Genomic DNA, 23403 nt, shown 5'->3' on the forward strand with positions numbered 1-23403 from the left:
CCAATAAAGACTTCATCCGATAACGCCACTTGTCTCACACAACTAAACGGAAACTCTACAAACTAACCGAGATACGGATCGCCTCAAGCGAGTGGCTTTCAAGCTACTATTCGTTGAGTAAATGTTCTGGCATAAAATCCCCAACCATGAGAAACCAAACCTCAACGGCAATGTACTGTGAACTAATACAAAATTCTAAGACCCCTCACAAATCAATCACTTGTCGCTTTTCGCCCTACAAAGTGAGTTGGATATTATGACAGATCGGCATTAATAGTTTTCGAACAAGCCGATTACAATTTCACGGAACTCTCCTAAACGGCTGTAGCGTTTGGCTCAAACACTCCCGAGTATATAGTCGTTTCGGACTGTTCTTACACTGCCAGGCCACGACGTGGTGATCACAGATTTACTTCGAACTTTATATACCTTTAGTAGATCATTAAATCAGCGTAACTGGCAAATAGCTGGGCGCACTACTCTGACAATTCCGAGAAAATTGCAAGAGAAGTTTTATGCGTCTGTTATCTAACTGATTAATCTCTGAGTAGCGACCTGATCTTAAGAATTCGCAGTGGTCAAGTCTAACCCATTTGAACTCTGTAAGACGCTGGTGTATAAGGTGATGGTTGGGCTCCAGCTAGAAATTTATTTTTAATCTGTGCTATAGGAAGAAAGAAGTTTTACAATATGTCAATAATGTGTGTTTTCCCTTAGAAACTCTGAAAGTTTCCTGTAAATGTGGGAAAACTGCATTCATGCGATGTAGTAAATATGTGTTTCCTATGTCTGTATGACAAATATCATCCAGCTACGTATAATGTCCAGAGCACATCCCACGAGTAATTGTACATTACCCTAGTTGTCTGGCACATTGTGACTGACTATATTACTGAATGACGTCATTCGCATCATTATTTATCAAGATTTGACATGTGGTTTTCAAGCCTGTCCCTCGTCCTTGAAAATTTTGATTAAAAATAGTAAATAGTCAAATAATGTATGAAATTCACTACACCTTACGTGTAAATATACTTGGGCTTTTCGTTATGTTACCTCTCAATTGACTTATACATAACCAGTATGACCAATGATTAAAAAAATATAGATTGAAAAGTAAGTATTAGCGGGATTCGAACCATTGCCTCGTCCACGACCTTCTTGCTATGCCCAAACGCCAACCACTTTTCTTTAATATCATTTTGTTCTATATTAGGAGAATACTCAGTATCGTATAACACTCAGTATAATGTCGGGTATTGAAACTGAACTACACTTCTCGAACAATCACTATATACACACAAAAACAAATAACTTGTAGACGACCATTCGTCAAGAGGGTCGGTGAGATCCGTCGGAGCTGGTCCTAGCTCGGCGAGGAACTGCCTGTACTGCTGCTGCGTTGGCCTTATAAAGCCGGCAGAGTACTCCAACTTCCCCTGTATCTATGAAGTGACCTCTGCAGAAAAAGGTTCGCATTAGTCTCCAGGAAGTTCTGTTTGTTTTGAAGAATTGTTTTCCTCTTGGTTGCCCCTGCAAGTGCTTGTGTATGTTATATGGTACACAGGGGTGTCTTGAGGGTAGTCTGCGTGGCAGGGGCCGTCTGTGGCAGACGTAACATTATTGATCGTTGTATTCATTTGGGGCGGACGTCCGATGACACCCGTTCACGCTCTTCGTTGATCTGGTCACTCAGTTTTATTTATTTATTTATTTTTTTTTTAGTTACAGAGGGCAGCTAACACTCTGACCGAAAACGCTGAGCTACTATGCCGGCGTCCAGTAGACCATCTCCTTCGTAGATATACATCACGTCAACAAAATACACTTAAAACTTCTCTTGCGATTTTCTCTGAACTATCAGAGTAGTTCACCGTAGTACTTGCACGTTATGTTATTTCAGTGGCCTACTTAAGGTGCACAAAGTTTGAAGTAAATCCGTGGTCCTATAGTTGTGGCCTCCCCCTGGTTAGTCTGGCTACAAATCGACAACTGAATTGCCCATGGGAGAAACCAAGAACAATTAAAGATGAACAAACACAGCACCCTATTTCTCCCATTTAACAGTAGTTGGTTTCTCTTTGCGGCTGTGATTAGGGTCTTGAGGTTGCCAAATATTTTCAGGTGATAATCTCTACAACATTTTACAAAACTACAAACAAGAACACTTTTCAAACCACTAATTAAAACTCTTTTCTTTCCGTAATCGCAAATTTTGATAATAAGACTAGGTGACAGCTTTTAGTAAAGCCGATTCAGTGCAACACAAATTTTGGAATATTACATAAATTTCATACATAATACTGTCAAAACCTGTGTCCAGTATAGACATTTGTTGTGTATGTTGTATTTTGAATATTTAGTGAAGATTTAACTGTTTCTGACATTGTAATAAGACGTTTTAATACGTAAATTGTAATCAGTTTGAATAAGGGAACAAATCCCCGGTTTGTAATATAGTGATGCATCCTTCAGGTTAATTTAGTTAATCTTTCTAAGGTACTTGGACATAAAGACAAACAGAAAAATAAGTACAGGAGAAAGTTTTTTTGTATTTTCCCCCAACAGTACCTTTTGGATATTTTATCTTCTTCAAACTACCAATTCAGATTGTTTGATGCGTCTCAGATTACTAAGGTGCAAATAATCCCTAAGCAAATAATTGTGATATGCGGAAAAAAGAGAAAAATCTGCAGTGTGCCCTAGGAAGAATGATCAGTAAGCAGAAATATGACAAGAACGATCATTCGAAGAAATGAGTGCAGAAGAAGTGGATCTAGAAAGTATGCTTTAAGAACTATGAGCAATTCCTCGTTCTTCTTAAATAAAGCACGAGCCAATAAATGAAAAAATGCAACCTTCGGATAACGCATAGCAAAATTCTTATTATTAAACCAAATTGTCTTAAAATAAAAAGAGCAATAATCGTTTTTAAATCAAATTTAAAATTAGCACCCAATCCAGCACCCAGTCCTGCAACACTGTGAAACAATCATCTTCTATTGCAAGCTCTTTGCTTTCCGTATTTTTGGAGGTGGTAATATGAACAAAAACAGGAAATAATATCCGTAAACTTGACTTTTAAAGAGCATACCTTGAGGGCTATGAGCACTTGTTCTTCTTCGCTGCTGTGAAAGCCATCTCTCACACTTTAAAAGTGCTCATGGCTCTTAATGAAAGCGTTTTAGAGCACATGATTACTGAACTTTTGGCTGCAGATGTTCACATCATATCCCTCGACAGTGACCATTTCTGCTGGGACACTCCACATATGAATTCAATGTAGGAAATTACATGCTGCTCATAATAATACTTTCAGACAGCTTAGCTGCCTGGTGGCAACGCAGTTCCCTGAATTAAGTAGAAAATATGGTAGATCTACGGACCTGAGCTGTCACCGTGACTGTCTGCCATGCCGAAGTCACGGGTTCAGTTCCCAGGCATCTTCCCTTGGTGGGAGGGCTGAATCGAAGTGTACCCATCCTCTCGAGCCCAGCCGAGGAACTTCTTGAATGATAATTAGTGTCTCCAAGAGAGCCTGCGAAGATACTAACGTATGGGATGCGGTATACAGAACCCATGCCCCTACATAGTGCATTCACACATTTATCGAAATTTCAATTTCCGACATCAAAAGTATGGAATGACTGATTGACACCTAAAACGTCTGGGATGTGATGTACTGAATTCACACCAGCACGTACTGCATCCAGACATATTCCTATATTTCAATATCGTACACCGCGAGTATGGAATAACTAACTGATGCTCAAAACTCGTCCGCTTAAGCAGGAATATCGTACCATCTTTCTTCAGAGTTACACAATTTTATCGAAGATTTTATGGAACGGATTAATTCTAATAGATCCGCCTCGGTGTATTTTCTACAATAATTATACACTCCTGGAAATGAAAAAAGGACACATTGACACCAGTGTGGCAGACGCACCAAACTTGCTCCGGATACTGCGAGAGGGCTGTACAAGCAATGATCATACGCACGGCACAGCGGACACACCAGGAACCGCGGTGTTGGCCGTCGAATGGCGCTAGCTGCGCAGCATTTGTGCACCGCCGCCGTCAGTGTCAGCCAGTTTGCCGTGGCATACGGAGCTCCATCGCAGTCTTTAACACTGGTAGCATGCCGCGACAGCGTGGACGTGAACCGTATGTGCAGTTGACGGACTTTGAGCGAGGGCGTATAGTGGGCATGCGGGAGGCCGGGTGGACGTACCGCCGAATTGCTCAACACGTGGGGTGTGAGGTCTCCACAGTACATCGATGTTGTCGCCAGTGGTCGGCGGAAGGTGCACGTGCCCGTCGACCTGGGACCGGACCGCAGCGACGCACGGATGCACGCCAAGACCGCAGGATCCTACACAGTGCCGTAGGGGACCGCACCGCCACTTCCCAGCAAATTAGGGACACTGTTGCTCCTGGGGTAACGGCGAGGACCATTCGCAACCGTCTCCATGAAGCTGGGCTACGGTCCCGCACACCGTTAGGCCGTCTTCCGCTCACGCCCCAACATCGTGCAGCCCGCCTCCAGTGGTGTCGCGACAGGCGTGAATGGAGGGACGAATGGAGACGTGTCGTCTTCAGCGATGAGAGTCGCTTCTGCCTTGGTGCCAATGATGGGCGTATGCGTGTTTGTCGCCGTGCAGGTGAGCGCCACAATCAGGACTGCATACGACCGAGGCACACAGGGCCAACACCCGGCATCATGGTGTGGGGAGCGATCTCCTACACTGGCCGTACACCACTGGTGATCGTCAAGGGGACACTGAATAGTGCACGGTACATCCAAACCGTCATCGAACCCATCGTTCTACCATTCCTAGACCGGCAAGGGAACTTGCTGTTCCAACAGGACAATGCACGTCCGCATGTATCCCGTGCCACCCAACGTGCTCTAGAAGGTGTAAGTCAACTACCCTGGCCAGCAAGAACTCCGGATCTGTCCCCCATTGAGCATGTTTGGGACTGGATGAAGCGTCATCTCACGCGGTCTGCACGTCCAGCACGAACGCTGGTCCAACTGAGGCGCCAGGTGGAAATGGCATGGCAAGCCGTTCCACAGGACTACATCCAGCATCTCTACGATCGTCTCCATGGGAGAATAGCAGCCTGTATTGCTGCGAAAGGTGGATATACACTGTACTAGTGCCGACAGTGAGCATGCTCTGTTGCCTGTGTCTATGTGCCTGTGGTTCTGTCAGTGTGATCATGTGATGTATCTGACCCCAGGAATGTGTCAATAAAGTTTCCCCTTCCTGGGACAATGAATTCACGGTGTTCTTATTTCAATTTCCAGGAGTGTATGTCGAGCGCTCAATCAGTAAGAAGATAAAGAGTGAAGGAAGGTAAGTATTTGTTCAATTTAAAATAATTTGGAATCTGATATTGACGAGTTAATATATATATATATATATATATATATATATATATATCTTCAAAACATCAAAGTTGGGATTATGAAAGAATGTTGAAGCAAAACTCGGTGCACCTGAAGAAGACGACTGGGTCGGAGGTCGAAATACGTTGTTCATGAAATGCAAATAAAATCTCGATAGAGCACTGTGAAGTACACTAGAAATTATTACTATTAAACGTGTGTTCCCAAATTCACGTAAAATATTTTGACAATTGAGCAGATAAGGTTTTCAATAGTAATCCATACATGTACACATACAATTTCCACATTACAATAGCAAACATCCGAAAGATTATTTTCTATTCCCCACAATGTTGGGTGAAAGAGCGAAAGCTATATACCGTAACTCGAATAAGTATTAGACACATAATAAACTACTTTACGAGTTAAGGATGAGCTATCTCAATGTAAGTATGGAACGTAAGTATATCTCTAAAGCTTATGGTACACAATATTTGATGGACATTCAGGAGTACCTCCGATATTCGTTATTCATTATTAGTACTAGGACGATTTTTGAGCTGGCAGAGTTTGAGTAATGACCTCGGGAAAAGAGTAGAAATTAAGAATCTTGAATCTATGACTGAATTTCAGTGAATAAGTTCACTAAACGTTCACCATTAAACTGTTAGTAGCTGTGGAAAGAAGAATGTGTCGTTTACGTACAGATAAGGAAAACGGATTACATCATCCAAGCAATCGAAAATTATCTTTATATTGCCAAAAACAAAAAAATTATTAGCAGTGACACCTCAAATGACAGAATCGAAGATAGATGACAGCTGTCTAAGGAATCCGTAATATTTAAGAGCTACTTCTTTGGCCACGCCCTCAAATACAGGCAGTCACGCGATATCATCGTGTCAGATAGTCTCCACTGTTCAACCCACCACAGCTAACAGCTATGTCTTCAGTTCTCAAAGGGAACCATACTTTGATTTTGGAATAGTTCCATACATAAATCGTCTCCATGTTTGCGACTAACGCTATCGGCAAGTTACCAAACTACGTTGTGGTTATATACATGAAATAAACTTTCAGGGTTCCTCTGCCAAATGACTTATGTATGATATCTGCACAATGTTCGGTTATTGTGTAATAAATAATTGAAAAAGTTCCCGGACTTTATGTAGACGATGTATTTCGCTTGACACTCTCTGTTTGATAGGATGATACTCCATAATTTTTTGTAGTTTTCGTTTTAAGTGCAGTTTCAACGAACTGTCGTAAACGTCGTTGATATGACTGTAAAAATTGTCAACCATTATTTCAATACTTGTTAGAATAAAGAACTACACGATAACGTAAGCATGTCTTGTAATATATCAATAATGTAAATCAGCTTCAGCTCGCTGGCTGAGCATACGCCCCTATGGGTCTTATTTAGAGTATATTTCGTTCTTGTATTGGGAATCAAATTGTACATTTTTCCCCTTCTATAAATTTGGGACACTTCCAGCAGTTATTCGACAGGTATTGTGAAAACAGATTGTGATAGCAGTACCTGATGAGAAACTAACTATGGCACCAGTTTGGACAAAAAAGAGTTATCTCAAACACTGATATAATTTGGAATACGCAACGTCGAACACAGTAAAATTTAGATGAATACTTAATTAGGTTTATCTTTCCTACACAGATTGTCTGTTGTCATGCTATGTGATGAACAGAGGCGTTTCACTCCTTCATTATCCGCATAAGGGTAATCTTCAGAATAAAAAGCTTATTTCCAACGCATATCCTCAAGGAATAGACTTTGACAGCCAAAATTGTCTGAACATCTTTCGTGAATGCTCCTTCGTGTTCGGTGCACTTGCCACAACCAACCAGTAACAATATGTATATACTGTGATCTATAAAATCTTATGTCATACGTATGTTTGAGAGGTTCCTTGTCGAAAGCGACACATTGTACTTGAAGCTAATTTTAAAATAGAATTTAAAAATTTTGAGCTCGAAATAGGAGTTCCAGATTTTACATACTAATGAGTTTCATGCTGATCATATTACTAAGGGCGTTCAATAAGTAAGCAACTGATTTATTTCTGATAGCAGCTTGGGTTTACTGAGGATTCCAATACAAAATATTATTACCCACTGTACTGGCTACAAAATATTTTTCAATACTATCTCCGTTAAATGCGACGGCATTACGTGACGTTACGGGGTGGGCCTGTTTGCCGATGAGGCACTCGCAGCCAACTTCATGGTACATCAATAACCTATCCACCATCCACGTACTGCTTGCCAAGGAGTGCATCCTTCACTTTACCATACAGGTAGAAATCGGGCTGTTAGGTGTATAAGGAAGAGCAGTCCAATGAAGTTTTGTGAGCTCCCCTCGTGTTCGCAGTGTTGTTTTAGGCTTTAAGTCATCGAGAAGAAGGAAATATTTGTTTGCATTGTTGTACCGACGAACAGGCTGAAGTCGTTTCTTCTGTTTCCTGAGGGTAGCACAATACATTTCCGATTTGATCGTTCCACCATGAGGACAGACATCAAACAGAATAATCTCTTCAGAGTATCAGAAGTCCATTTCTTTTCCGGATGAGTGTACAGCTTCGAACTTTCTCTTCGGAGGACATGTGGTGTGGCACCACTCTATGTACTGCCGTCTTATTTTTAATTAGAAATGATAAAACCATGTTTCATCGCATGTGATGATGTTCGACAAAAAATTGTCAGCATCAACCTCGGAACTCGCAAGCAATTCTGCAGAGATTGTTATTGTTTCTTTCTTTTATCGTCTTCTGTTAGGCTGCAAGGAATCCAGAGGGCTCACATCTTTTAGTACCCAAGCAGGTGTTTGAGTGTGTCAACGCTAGCAACAGAGACGTTCATTGGAGCTGCGAGGTGTTTGATTGTGATCTTTCGATCACATCGAATGATAGTGTCCTCTCGTCCCAACATTTCAGGAGTCATACCTCTGTGTGGCCGGCTTGCATGCGGGAAATCGGACAGATTAGAGCGAGTTTGTTGCGATGGTGACAGACGCCTCGCCCAACGTCTCATCGTATTTTTGTTCACTGCCAGATCTCCGTAGAAGTAATTCAAGCACATGTTAATAACAGCGATACTGTGCTTTCCGTGAAAAGAAATTCACGACAGCTCTCTGCTTTGAGCGCACCCACGTTACAAACCCCATTTTCAAGTGCTGGTGTCTGCAGCTCGTGGTCGTGCGATAGCGTTCCCGCTTCCCACGCCCGGGTTCCCGGGTTAGATTCCCGGCGGGGTCAGGGATTTTCTCTGCCTCGAGATGACTGGGTGTTGTGTGATGTCCTTAGGTTAGTTATTTTAAAGTAGTTCTAAGTTCTAGGGGACTGATGACCCTAGATGTTAAGTCCCATAGTGCTCAGAGCCATTTGAACCATTTGAACCAAGTGATGGTACAGCGGCGCCCTCCGTCGGTACTTTATGTAACGGTAGGGGCTGAAGAGGGGATTCCCCGTCATATCCCACAAGAAATTCCGCATTTTTCAACGGAAATTGGGCTAGATAGATAGTACGTGACATTACTTATTGACAGCCTCTCGCAACCATACTTCTCATGAAGAGACTTGATGTTGCTCTGCACTGTTCTATTATCAACGCATTTATAGACTGAAAATAAATTTTCCCATCGTCTTTGTAACCTTGTTCCTGATATTTCATGTAAACATTTGTTTTATTCGTACCTATGATCACGTTCAGACGTTTTCTAGACAATATTGATCAACACTGAGTGTATGTAGCGCTCCAGTCTTTATTTTACTAGAAATAATTTTGTTTCTCATTGTTTGTTCACATGTTTTGCACTATAGCAGTGTATTTGGCCTTTAAATACATAAGAGTTTCACTTTAGTGTGAAAAAATCCCTACTTAACTTTATGTTTCATTACACAGCATACAGTGCTTCAAATGCATAACGGGGAAGTACGGGTACATTCTCAGTTTATTAACCAACATGAACTATATGACAATTAACTGCAACAGTAAAAAAACACTATTATCAGTGTCACATCTCCGAACAAGAGTTATGTGAAACAGTGTGCAAATCAGGATAACAATCGACGAACCTACAGAAGTATGGAAACAACATCTGAATGCCGTTGGAAAATCACTAACGGAATTAACTAACGAAATACTAACAGAAGTGTAAAATTGTTCCATTATCGATGTTGCTGATTACTTTTCACCTCTTTCTATATAAATTATTAGTTCATTTAATAACGAAAGTGCTTCTGTGTCGTTACCTGTTGCAGCTCTGACTTTGTATGATATTTGCCTCTTTGTTCTGTGTAATTTCAGTATCCAAACTCGTGATCTCTTCAGAGCTCTATGCACATGTCGAATTATTTGTCGACTTTACTCCTTACATACCATCAATAAATACACCCTTGAACACACAACTCTCTCGATTTATTGTCTAGGGCATACAGTTCCCCAATTAAAGTAATAACAGTTCCCATCCGCCGGTTCTGACAGCAGTTTTCGAGAGAATGCCTTTGGTTGTAAGGAAAATTCCGTTAATGAAAATCCAATCTGAAATAACTGCAATTGAGTCTCCCCCTGGACCACTTGTAGCACGCCTGGTGTTTAACTGAAAAGTTCCCGACGCTACAGTGAATCGTTTCGTGAAGGGCCCGCTCTATCTACAAAATGGAAAGGCTTCTATTTCAACATTAAAAATTTTAAATATTTTATTGCTTTGATAATGTTGTCCATTGAGCCTCGATAAACAGATAAGGATAAACGATCTTGGCATACTTAACTGACTAAAAAATCAGAACACCATATTTTAAAAGTTCAGTGTTTGATTCAGATAGTGTATTGCATACGTTACAGCTCTGTATTGGCTTAAAGGTTTGTATATCGATTACATGGAATATTTTGTATGTGAAAGTGTGATAACTCTCGCCACATTACTGATTTATTTGTTTCATTTCATTTAAAATAATTTAATATAAATGAATAGCATGCGGTAAGGCGTATTTGCATTTAAATTTTAACGTCATGCTTCGAAGTTCAGATGTAAACTGAAGGCTACTGTTGATAATATGGCTTACGTAAACATGAACGAGCTAGAGACAAGAAAACGTCGTCACTGTTGGTTGTTATAGTAGAAGTAAAGATGAATTCATGACGTTGCTATAAAAGAAGGAATTAGTCAACAGTGAAGACGGAAATCGTAAATCCTCATTTGAAAACCTATAAATAAATCCTGTAGGTACGGTGAAAGCATTTTCGCCTTCCACTGTAACGTCCATTCAAACAATGTTCAGACATTTCTCAGTTTTTCAATGGTTGCAATGATTTTTTAAACATTTCTCGCATTAAAGGTTTCAGGAATTACTGCAACCAATCGCCGTTTTTTCTTTGTAAAGTATGTGGAAGTCGCCATCGGTGGAAAAGTGCCTGTTTCACTTGATAATTAACGGTAGTGGAAAGCATACATTATGCTTTCCAGAGAAGTGCTTGCAACAAGAATAAAAGCCGTGAGTAATACCATCAAATTAATGTTACAGTCTTAATATTCTCACCACATAGAGAGCTTTATCGTCTCTATATTTGCCACAGATGCACAACGCCCACAATACTCCAAACTAAATTGTATCACCTGATGATGAATCGCCAGGCGATTCGAAACCGGTCATGAATAAATAAAAATGAAGAAAAAATGGCGATTGGTTGCAATAATTCCTGAAACCTCTAACAACACAGTCGCATTGTTCCAAATCCAGAATGGATAAAAGTTTCATTAGTCGCATTTGTTTCTACTGTTCTTTGTCGTTTTTAGTGTCCACTTTGAAGTTCGGAGCTCAAGGCACTGGTTTCTTCACCGAAAAATTATAGATACAACAAGGGCACATTTATGTAACGGAACAACGCCGACTTGAAACAGACACCTCTCTTCCTCACGGATATCGTGGCATTGTACGGCAAACAACACATGTTCATTTCTGGGGCTGAATGGCAGTGGGCGATATGCAAAAGTATTCACTGACTGCGTGAGGAATCATGGGAGGTAAAAAGGCATCTGCGGTGTATCCTCCGATGATGAGTTTACAGCCTGAAAGTCAACGTCAGTGAATAATTTCACATATCGTCCACAGCCTTTTAACTGAAATGTAAGTTCAGTACAGATTTGCTGACTACTACTACAAACTCACGTGATGAATCAGGCTAAAAATAGAGACAAAGCTACTGTAGAAAAAATGCCAATCGAGATTGACGATAGATAAGTATAAACAACTGCAGGCATAGCATATTTCTGCAGATTTAAGCTATACTGAAAGTCTTTTTACAGACTACAGCAGTCAGCTGAATACCTTAAGTAGTATTTAACCAAAATGGTTGGAGCGTTTTGAAAAGTGCGATGTGTATCGATGTGCCCTGCTTTTGATTCAACACTCTTCTGACTGATTTGATGCTTCCCGCTACCAACTCTTGTATTGTACTAACTACATCGTGCTTTCTAGGTAGACAGTTTACGCTACAAGAGGGTGGTCAAGTATACGTGGGTGGTGCCAAATAGCGGCGAAAACAGAATGATAAATTTTAATTTTTTTCCACAAAAATTGTTGAACATAAAACAAAACTTTCAAAAAGATCTACAAAGCAAAAATTATAAACAGCACGCCGTAAAACAGTTTTCACACTGGTATAAGGTGCCATCAGTGGAATAGACACATAATATAATATTCGTAAAGCATACTAATCAGATATATAAAATCAAAATTATGCACAAATGTATTCACAGAAAGTGTGAACCACGCCATATCATGATATAGAGTAAAAATATATGAAATTTCAATGTCAAAAATCTAGTAAAAATAAGTCCTGGGACAGGACACGAATACAAGTATTCACATAATGAGGTAATGGAACTAGTACCCTTTGTAATGTAAATCAAGAGAAAGGTGAAATACATAAAATAACTTTATGTATTTCACCTTTCCTTTGTGTATTTTAGCATCCTCCAGTGGCAAATGATGAAACGGAAGAGATGAGGCCGGCGCTTTTGACAGCGTATCTACCCTAGCTGAAAAGTGCGTCAGAGAACAAAAGACTTATGTTGACTTGGTTGAAGAGATCATGAACGAAAGAGGACATAAAATTCTTTTTAAAATGGATGGTGGTGTGAAAAGAATAGAAGGTAAGATTCGTTCCGAACTTACCAGTGAAGGATATAGTTCAAAAGAACCACTTGCCGCAACTAATCAAAACAGAAAAGCAGTACTAAACAGTAGTCACGCCAACATTGTTTCGCAAAAGTCAGATTATTACAAAAGCGACGGAGAACAGTTTGCAAACAATCAAACGTATGTGCAAGTGTCAACATAGGCAGCATCTTCCGAAAAGTCGTAGGACCTCGCCGCAAACTGATGACTTAATACCTGACCAGGGTCTAATAAAACATAGAAATTCCCAGTTGTCTCACAAGAATCAAACCAAACACATCCCGTTGCCTATCTGAGAGCTTTCAGAAATGTTTTACTTCGGCTCTGGTCCGAAATGCAAAACATTGAGATCGTTGTTGGTTTAACACAAAATGATGGGCGGTTGTAGACAGCCAAAGAGGCAGATCACCGTCGAATGTATAAGAATTTGCACAGGCTTTTAAAGAGAAATATAGGTCACAGGGGCCGGCCGGAGTTGCCGAGCGGTTCTAGACGCTACAATCTGGAGCCGCTCGACCGCTACGGTCGCAGGTTCGAATCCAGCCTCTGACATGGATGTGTGTGATGTCCTTGGGTTAGTTAGGTTTAATTGGTTCTAAGTTCTAGGGGACTGATGACCTCAGCAGTTAAGTCCCATAGTGCTAAGAGCCATTTGCACCATTTTAGCCATTGGTCACAGGAGCTCAGGAAAGACGACGAATGGAAGGTTTTGACCAAGAGCCATTTAACGTAAGACAAGGCGGACTGCACAGGTATTTCGAAAGACACTTGAAATCTGGTGTTTTGAGAACATAGAGTGTTTCGCTAGTTAATATTCGTGATAAACTGGTATGTTCTACACTTTATGACCTAGAATACTTTCTCTCGGTCGTTCATGCGATTGACCTCATTTATGAGAGTAGTCGAAACTCAAGTGAGTGTAACAGAAATCAGTTGGATCAACCGAAAAATTTAATAATCGTGCTAACGGCAACAAGAACAACAACAATGGCAGTAATAGCACAAATCCATACCCGGCGAAACGGGGATATAACGGTAATGTAGGTACGAAAATCATCAAAGTAACCGTTTTCGAGTGAAAAATAATAGAAATTACAATTCAGGATACCGTGGCTCACCATCAAGGAAAATCGTGATGGGTGGAATAAGTGATGCGATCAAGGCGATAATAGACAGCAGGGATGTGGGAACGAAAATGAGGACCTACGCGTAAATAACAATTATAGAAACAACGACTATGGTAGAGTCATGAAGCGAAATAAGCGAAACGCCGCCCCCTAATTATGCGCAGAACAGAACAAGGCAAAATACCGATGACGTTGTAAACATTGCAGTAGTTGTAACGTTCCTTATATAAAAAAACTTCACGATTACGTTGAGTGAATGTCTGATCTGTAGAACAAATACAAATCTCGAGTTATCGTGTTGCTATTTATAACTGCAAGTGGTGTGCCTGCTCTGTGTTATTGTTAGCAAAAACTTTATACGAACTGATTGGGCAATGCAACTCCCAATACCAATAAAGAAATACAGTCACTGCGAAATACGTTCAGGGCCTTAGGCACTGAATCCTCTGGTCCTGTTCAAAACAGATAACCTTGTTCCCTGTGCACATAACAATAAATTAAATTGCCTTACCACTAAAGCAGCAACGTTGGAACGCGATATCTTCTTGTCTCTCAGGCTGAGCAGTGTGCAATGCTGGCCATAATACTTGAAATGCACGTGAAGTTATTGAGCTAACAAACGATAACATAAGAAATCTTACTTCTTTAAAAAGGGGAGGCGATACTGATTGTGGTGAATTGCTGACACTGGTTTTTTGGGACACTGTATGACGCTAATAAATAACTATTTCTTAAGCTATGAAAAAGAAGTCCATAAGCGAGATGATCTATATACAAATAAGACAAATGATATAAAAAGACTAAACAGTGAATTACAAGCGATGGTACATGTAGGCCTTATTACGTGAAAATGTGTAAAAATATGAGTCAACTTCAAGAGGACGATACTCAATTGAACATGGTAAGGCAAAAACTAACAAGTAATGTCGATGCAGACTTGAGAACACGCTATTAGTTACATAATGGAGAGGTTTTTTTTAATCGTAGAGCACCTCAGTCTCGTAATTGATGGCTTTGTTTACCTGAAGCACATATAGACAGTTTTACCAGGTGGACACGTAACTCGTCGTGTCACTGTACTGTAGCCAATTGTGCTCTGAAAATAATGTCGTACTGTTATTAACCTAACGTTACATGTAGAGTACACCAGGTCATCTAAAGATGTGTAATCTGTCGAAAGACCCAACACTTAAATAGATCACTATTCAATGAACTATATTCTGTTATGCCAGTAAAGTCCCTTTACCTCGTGTCAGTCGATGCCACAGGAGCTTTTCCGACGGTAAAAGGAGGGGAGAAATATGTAATGGCCTATGATAGGTTTTCCCAATATCTGCAGATGTAGGCCTATAAAACTCTAACGGCAGTGACTGTAATCAAGCGAATCATGAGAGAATATTTTTTTCGAGTGGATAAACCAAAAGCTATTCTGACTGATAATGAGACTAACTTCACAAGTGCGAAATGAAACGAATTTGCCGAGTCGCACAACATAAACCATATTTATGAATCCAAATTTCACATCGAGGACAACCCAATAGGACGGGTGTTTCGTGAATCTAGCAGGTATATTAGAACGTATATATTAGAACGTATACAGAACAAAGGCACAGTAAGTGGATTGAATATGTGACGCATTTTCAGCAAATAGTAAATAATTTTCCACACTCATCAACAGGTTATACAGAGATCGAATTAATGTTGGAGAAGTATAAATTAGGCGACTGGCTTAAACCGTTACCTAAATTTTCTGAGAAACGGGTAACGTCAGAAGAAAAGGTTAGACAAGCCTTAACAACAATGGAAGCAAAGGAACAAGGAAGAAATGGTATCATGCTTTCCACGTTGGGCACGAGGTGCTATTCCGCACGCATCCTCAATTTACCAAACACAAAAAGCTTAACAAAAAATTGCAGTTGTTGTACTCAACACCTCGGAATACACAGAGTAGAAAATGGTTCAAATGACTCTGAGCACCATGGGACTTAACATCTTAGGTCATCAGTCGCCTAGAACTTAGAACTACTTAAATCTAACTAACCTAAGGACATCACACACATCCATGCCCGAAGCAGGATTCGAACCTGCTACCGTAGCGGTCGCGAGGTTCCAGACTGAAGCGCCTAGAACCGCTCGGCCACTTCGTCCGGCTAAACAGAGTACCACATCCGGGATGTTATTTGTTGAGAAACACAAGAACAGGGTACAGACGTGGATTATACCCGCACAAAGATGGTGAAGAATTTTATACGCTCACTGTAAGAGGGCAATACACCTCAACCACTTCAGCACCTACAGCCCTTACGGAAAATACAACAACTACAATATTTACAGAAATTTGAAGAGTCAATTTGATAGTAAAAATGAAAACACTTCTAGGACCTGACGTGATATACATTTTCGCCTAACTACACGCAAAATATCCATATCTCTTTTGGAACAAATTGGAGAATCTCATAATGAATGTTAGACAGCTATAATCCAAGGTACGTACGAAGATTCCTTGAAGTCGATTATAAAACGTTTGGTCCTCTATTCAGAGTGAAATGGCAATATAAGAACTGCTAGTTAAATACATTTTTGGAAATAATGAATACGAACGTCAAAATACAACCTGACAGCGTGCACTCGGCGCAGGGCGAGGGGCGAAGGTAGCTGAGATTTGGGTGGTAAACAATTCCCCCTCTTCCCCTCTCCTCTTCTCATTTTTAATGTAGTCCGTAATGGCCATAATGGCGCATGCGTGTTATACCCTAAGCGATTACGTGCAGCTTGACAAACAATGATTAAATTTAAGAGACACAGCGTGACGTTCAAACATAAACTAGTACAAACGACAAAATAAGACCTAATTGTACGAAGGAAATACTATGAATAAACAGCATTACGTAAACAGTGACCCACACAAAACACCTAATTACAGGAAATTCGAATAAGTGAAGTAGCAAATTTTCCATGTTACATATGCAAGTAGTTATAGAAACAAAGAATGCACTTGATAACCCATCTCGCTAGCCAGTGTATTACACACGAGAATAAAGATGTATAACAAGTATTACCACTGCACACTTCGTATTTTCCACACGGATTTTGCTTTTATGAAACATTTTATCTAATGACATGTCCATTTTGCCATATCATTAGGGTTACAAACATGAAACCCCTCTTCATACATGTCTGTACATACATATAGGATTACTTACAAGAAGAAAGATATATGAGCATCAGAAACTTAACACAAAAGAAATTATTTACGCAGGAAGGGCTATGGTCTCACCTGAGGAAATTACTATTTACAGGAAGGCTTCGATTGTACTAAAATAATAGACAAAACGGATATTTATGAGAAGCAGTGAAGAGGAACAGACTAATGAATGTAGTGACGGTACTAAAATTAAATGGGATTTGTGTTACACTATCTACAGCTACTTACGATAAGAAAGAACTATATTCTGTGTATAAAGCTAGAACCGATTATGCTATAACGATTATACAATACTATACCCTTTTCTACCATTAAGTGAATACGGAAAACGAATACACTGTATAGGAAGGAATACAAAAAGAAAGAAAAGAAATGAAGAAGCAGATCAAATTAGGTTTACATGATTAAATGGTCAAGCTTGCATAGCTAGCAAGTACAAGCTTCAAGGTAAGTTAAAGTCCATTATGGCAAACAGACGTTACTTACACAAACATACTGCAGCAGGCAAATAACTGTCAAAGAGCGCATAAGGAAGTATGAACCATTAGTAAACATATTCTCTGTGAGGTATGAAGACGAAACGTTATTAGCAAAAATATTAAATGTACTGAGTTGTACTTTATGTGTATTAATGTCTGAATGAACACGCTGTCTGGCCTATGGGTAGTTAGACATAACTAAGAATTTATGCAGTCATAACTATTTTGTAGGGAATGACGCAAAGTAGCACATCTCGCTTGGCAGTAGGATTGAAATGTAGGTAGCAGTTACCAAATAAAAGGCCCTCAACCTTGTAAGTTATTTATAATTGTGATTTTGTGTACATTTATGGAAAGAGGGATAGGTGGATACATTTATACTCAGTACGTTGAAACAGCTAAACACGAATGGAGCTCTGCCAGCTGATGAGTAATAACGAGTGCAGCGGATCTCACATTGACTGAGCCTGCGTGTAAACCGATTACGTAAACCTTTGAGTGCTATGTCCAATGAAATGCATACGTGGCTATGCAAACCACGTTTGATGGTAAAGAAACACGTTAACGTTGTACAAAGAGTAATACAAAATTAGCGTTGTAGACAAATTTGAACATTATATTCAGACACAGAGTTTCCAGTAAACCTGAACGTAAAGTTCATGCATACACATAGATTGGTTTGCAGCATAAAAAGACGATTTCAACAGTGCATAGCTGAGTGAAATATATAAACATGAAGCGTAGGAATTTGAGACATAGATAGGAACAGAAGAAACACTGTGCTGTGACCAGAACATAGATTTACAACGAGTATTTCACCAGTCCTCGTAACAAGTAGCGTAAACTGTTTGTGAAAACAAATACTAGAACAAGAAGATGCATGATGCTTATTTTAAACAGAAGCTGCTTGATCTAATTCCTACACTTTACTTTCCTCGTTTAAATGTGAAATTGCTCTTGATTCTGTTGATGATAATATCAGTTTTCAAGTTGCTATGGGAGACATAAATGTTTTGTGGAGATAATTTTCACCCACTTAAAGATATAAGAAGGAGAAAATTTTCTTAGAGCTAATAATAAACGTACGAGGAAACGTTAATTATGAGAATCCTAGAATTAAGTTTTAGATGAGATTTTCTTGTAACTGAGCTTTTATGAATTGCATTTGTTTTATGTCTTTGTAAGTATGCTCATGCATATTTTGTAAACCTGTGGAAGCCAATCTTACACGACGTCAGACGTAATAGAAAGTGAACATATGTGAGAGAGTGCTATGTGAGTTCTGCAACGCACCTGAAATATGTAGTGCTGCCACCTAGTGTTAAAAGAAGAGTGCTGTGCGATGATTCAAGTTCGCGATCGCCAGGTGATTCATAATTAGCAATCCAGAGGGTATAACGAATCTGCAGTGCTGAGCTGAATAAGAGGACCAGTGACATGTGTGTGCTAGTAGAAAGATGAACACCGACAAAAATTTCGGCGAAGATTTCAACTAGACGTTAATAGTTCAGCATGGCCCGTGGACCTCAGGATGTAGTGGAGACCGTCGTAGCTTACGAAATCAGCAATCGAGTGTAAACACCATATGCGCAAAGTTGACAATGGACACGGTGGCTGATGGGAGAGACCGTAAAGACATCTCCCATTTACGGCAGTTGCTTCTATCCGCCATCTCGCCGAGTATTAACTTTGGGCGAATATTAGTTAGCCTGAATGGAGACTGAACTATTCACACTCCGCCATGTAGCCGAGCAGTGCTCTGCGTCGTAAGGAAAACAATAGCCGCAAGAAACTTCAGACAGTGGAGCGAACTCACGCCGACGACTCAACGACAATACAAAAACAAAGTGCAGAGAAAACGCAACTTATTACTGCAAACTAAAGGAGAGACACATAATTGTCACACATGAAAATAAAGAAAGAAAAATTTTTAATTGCGTGTGTAAAAGGACTACATGATGTGAAAGAAATTGTAATATTTTTCTTGTATGTGTAAGGCAGTTGATTTATTTGTAATTTAAATATAGTGTTTGGTAAAATACACGATACATAAGGAATTTTATAAAATCGAGGTTCCTATATGGCTGTCACACATTAGTCAAATAGTATATTAAAGAATAATAGAAAAATATGCCAGTAGTTTAATGTCCAAAGTAAAGGTTTCTGACTCACTGGCCAAGAAAGCAGACTACTGCACCTTGCTCCTCTTGGTAAATACGTAAAATGTATAAATTTGTATCAATTAATAAGACAAGGAAATTCTGAAATGTGAACTATGTACACTGAAGACCCAAAGAATCTGGTACACCTACCTAATATCGTGTAAGGCCCCCTTGGGCTCGCAGAAGTGCCAAAACATGACGTGTCATGGGCTCGACTAATGTCTAAAGTAGTGCTGGAGGGACCTGACACCATGGATCCAACAGGGCTGTCCACAAATCCGTTAGAGTAGGAGTGGGTGGAGATCTCTTCTGAACGGCACGTAGCAAAGCTTACCAGATACACTCAATAATGTTCATGTCTCTAAATTTTAGTGGCCAGCGGAAGTGTTTAAACTCAGAAGAGTGTTCCTGGAGCCACTCTGTAGCAATTGTGAGCTCGTGGGGTGTCACACTGTCCTGTTGAGTTGTGCAGTTATCAAGGGTACGAGAGCGGGCATTCGGCTCCGAAAGCCCATATCGATTACGTTTCGTTGAATGATTCGCGTGCTGACGCTTGTTGATGCCTCAGCATTGAAATCCGCAGCAGTTTGTGAAAGGGTTGCCTGTCACGTTGAACGATTCCTTTCAGTCGTTGCTGGTCTCACTCTTGCGGATTCCTGATATTCATGGTACGCTCGTGAAATGGTCGTACTGGAAAATCCCCTCTTCATCGCTACCTTGGAGATGCTGTGTCCCATTGTTCGTACGCCGACTATAACAGCACATTCAAACATGATGGCTGTGAGGGGTAGCCGCGTGGTTTCGGGCGCCTTGTCACGTTTCACGCGGCTCCCTCCGTCGTAGGTTCGAGTCCTCCCTCTGGCATGGGTGTGTGTGTTGTCCTTATCGTAAGTTAGTTTAAGTTAGATTAAGTATTGTGTAAGCTTAGGTGATCGATGACGTTAGCAGTGTGGTCCCACTGAACTTACCACAAATTCCCAAAATTTGAAATTTCATAACCGGCCATTGTATCAATAGTAACCGATCTAACAACGATCCAGACCTTTGTCATCCTACAAGCGTTGCCGACCGCATTGCCGTGTTCTGCCTGTTACCGTATCTCTGTATTTGAATACGCGTGACTATACCAGTGTCTTTGGTGGTTCAGTATGTAAGAATTCACAGCCCACAGTAAGGGGCAGGAGTAATGGCACTTGCTACATGCCTCCAAAGAGGAGTATGTAAGATATAAAAGGAAGCGATTACTGCAGCAGAGATGCTGTTAAATGAGAGAGATTTGACTGTCACACTTTTCTTAAGTCGGAAAAAGAGTTAAGTCTGTGGTGTGTCTAGATTAAGAGAAGAGACAAACGTTTTTATCGCTCTTCTGACTGTAACAGTTTTGCTAATAATATTGAACTTCGGGTTAATATAAATAAGGTGAAGTGAATTACAGTGTACGTCTATTTATTTGACAAAAAGTTCATCTAATCGCATGGAAATATGAGTTTCTTTCGTTAGGTGATCCGGCCAACAATGGGCAACTTCTACTGTGGCCATATTCGAGGCGAGCTTCGCAGCAGAAACAAAAGAAAACGAAGGAATTACAATCACTATCAAATTTCCTAGAAAGGAGAGCTGGCCACTGTTCGCGAACAGCTGAATATGTTGATGGCCGCCATAAGCCGTCTTGAGGCTGCTGCCTCGAAGCGTAGCGTCAGTGGAGAGTCTGGCGCGTCGCATGGTACATCCCAGGTGTTACGTGCTTCATCCACGGTCCCTGCTGTCGAGACATCTTGGCGCGTACCGCGCGCGGTTGGGCCACCCTCTCCCCAAGGGGAGTGGCGGGTTCAGCGGCGTTCGCGTCGCACTAGGCGGAAGGTCAATGTGGAGGCTGGCCGTGTAGCATCACCCGTTCTGATTGTGAGTGGACATGTGGCCACTCCTTCAGTAAGGTCCGAGCAGGCACATGGGAGGGGTGGGGGGGGGGAGGGGTTTATTATTTATTGGGAGCTCCAACGTTAGGCTGGTTATGGAGCGCCTTAGGGAAATAGCGAACAGGTCTGGGAATAAGGCCATTGCTCACTCTGTCTGCTTGCTGGAGGGTCTCTTCGGAGATGTGGAGAAGGCCCCGCCGGCGGCGATAGAGCGCTGGGTGCACCCGACTGCATATTGTTGCTCATGTCGGCACCAATGACTCCTGCCATCTGGGTTCAGAGGTCATCCTCAGTTCATACAGGCGGTTGGTGGAGTTGGTGAAGGCGAAAATCTTCGCTCGTGGGGTGGAATCTGAGCTAATTATTTGTAGTATCGTTCCCAGAACCAATCGCGGTCCTCTGGTTTGGAGCCGAGTGGTAGGCTTAAACCAGAGGCTCAGACGATTCTGCGGAGATCTGGGGTGCAAATTTCTCGACCTCCGCTATCGGGTGGAGAAATGTAGGGTCCCCCTGAATAAGGCAGGCGTCCACTACACGCAGAAAGCGGCTACAAGGGTAGCGGAGTACGTGTGGAGAGCACATGTGGGTATTTTAGGTTAGAGAATTCCCTACCTAGGCCCGACAAGACGCCTCCTAGGACGCGACAAGGTAGTAGTAGGCAAAACGCAACAGGGAATAACAATATTAATGTGGAAATAGTAAACTGCAGGAGCGTCTATAGAAAGGTCCCAGAACTGCTCTCATTAATAAACGGTCACAATGCCCACATAGTACTAGGGACAGAAAGCTTGTTGAAAACAGATGTAAACAGTAATGCAATTCTAAACTCAAATTTGAAAGTATACCGCAGAGACAGGCTGGACAGTGAAGGGGGAGGCGTGTTTATAGCGATAAAAAGTGCAATAGTATCGAATGAAATTGATCGAGATCCGAAATGTGAAACAATTTGGGTGAAGGTCACGCTTAAAGCAGGCTCAAACATGGTAACTGGTTGTCTCTATATGCCCCCTGGCTCAGCAGCTGTTGTGGCAGAGCACCTGAAGGAAAATTTGGAAAATATTTTGGGTTGATTTCCCGACCATGTTACAGTTCTGGGTGGAGATTTTTATTTGCCGGATAGAGACTGGGAGACTCAGACGTTTATAACCGGTGGCAGGGGCAAAGAATCCAGTGAAATTTTTTAAAGTGCATAATCTGATAACTACCTTGAGCAGTTAAACAGAGAACCGACTCGTGGCGATAATATATTAGACCTTCTGGTGACAAACAGACCCGAACTATTTGAAACAATTAACGCAGAAAAGGGAATCAGCGATCGTAAAGCGGTAACTGCATCGATGATTTTAGCCGTAAATAGGAATATTAAAAAAGGTACGAAGATTTTTCTGTTTAGCTAAAGTGACAAAAAGCAGATTTCAGAGTACTTGACGGCTCAACACAAACTTTTTGTCTCAAGTATAGACAGTGTTGACGATCAGTGGACAAAGTTCAAAACCATCGTACAGTATGCATTAGATGAATATAAGCCAAGCAAGATCGTAAGAGATGGTAAAGAGCCACTGTGGTACAACACCGAGTTAGAAAACTGCTGCGGAAGCAAAGGGAACTTCACAGCAAACATAAACAAAGCCAAAGCCTTGCAGACAAACAAAAACTACGCGAAGCAAAATATAGTGTGAACAGGGCTATGCGAGAGGCGTTCAATGAATTCGAAAGTAAAGTTCTATGTAATGACTTGGCAGAAAATCATAAGAAAATATGGTCTTATGTCAAAGCGGTAGGTGGATCAAAACAAAATGTCCAGACACTCTGTGAACAAAATGGTACTGAAACAGAGGATGAGAGACTAAAGGCAGAAATACTAAATGTCTTTTTCCAAAGCTGTTTCAAGAAGGAGGTCTACTGCAATGTAGTTCCTTC

Source organism: Schistocerca cancellata, chromosome 5, assembly GCF_023864275.1.
Source record: "Schistocerca cancellata isolate TAMUIC-IGC-003103 chromosome 5, iqSchCanc2.1, whole genome shotgun sequence".
Lineage (NCBI taxonomy): Eukaryota > Metazoa > Arthropoda > Insecta > Orthoptera > Acrididae > Schistocerca > Schistocerca cancellata.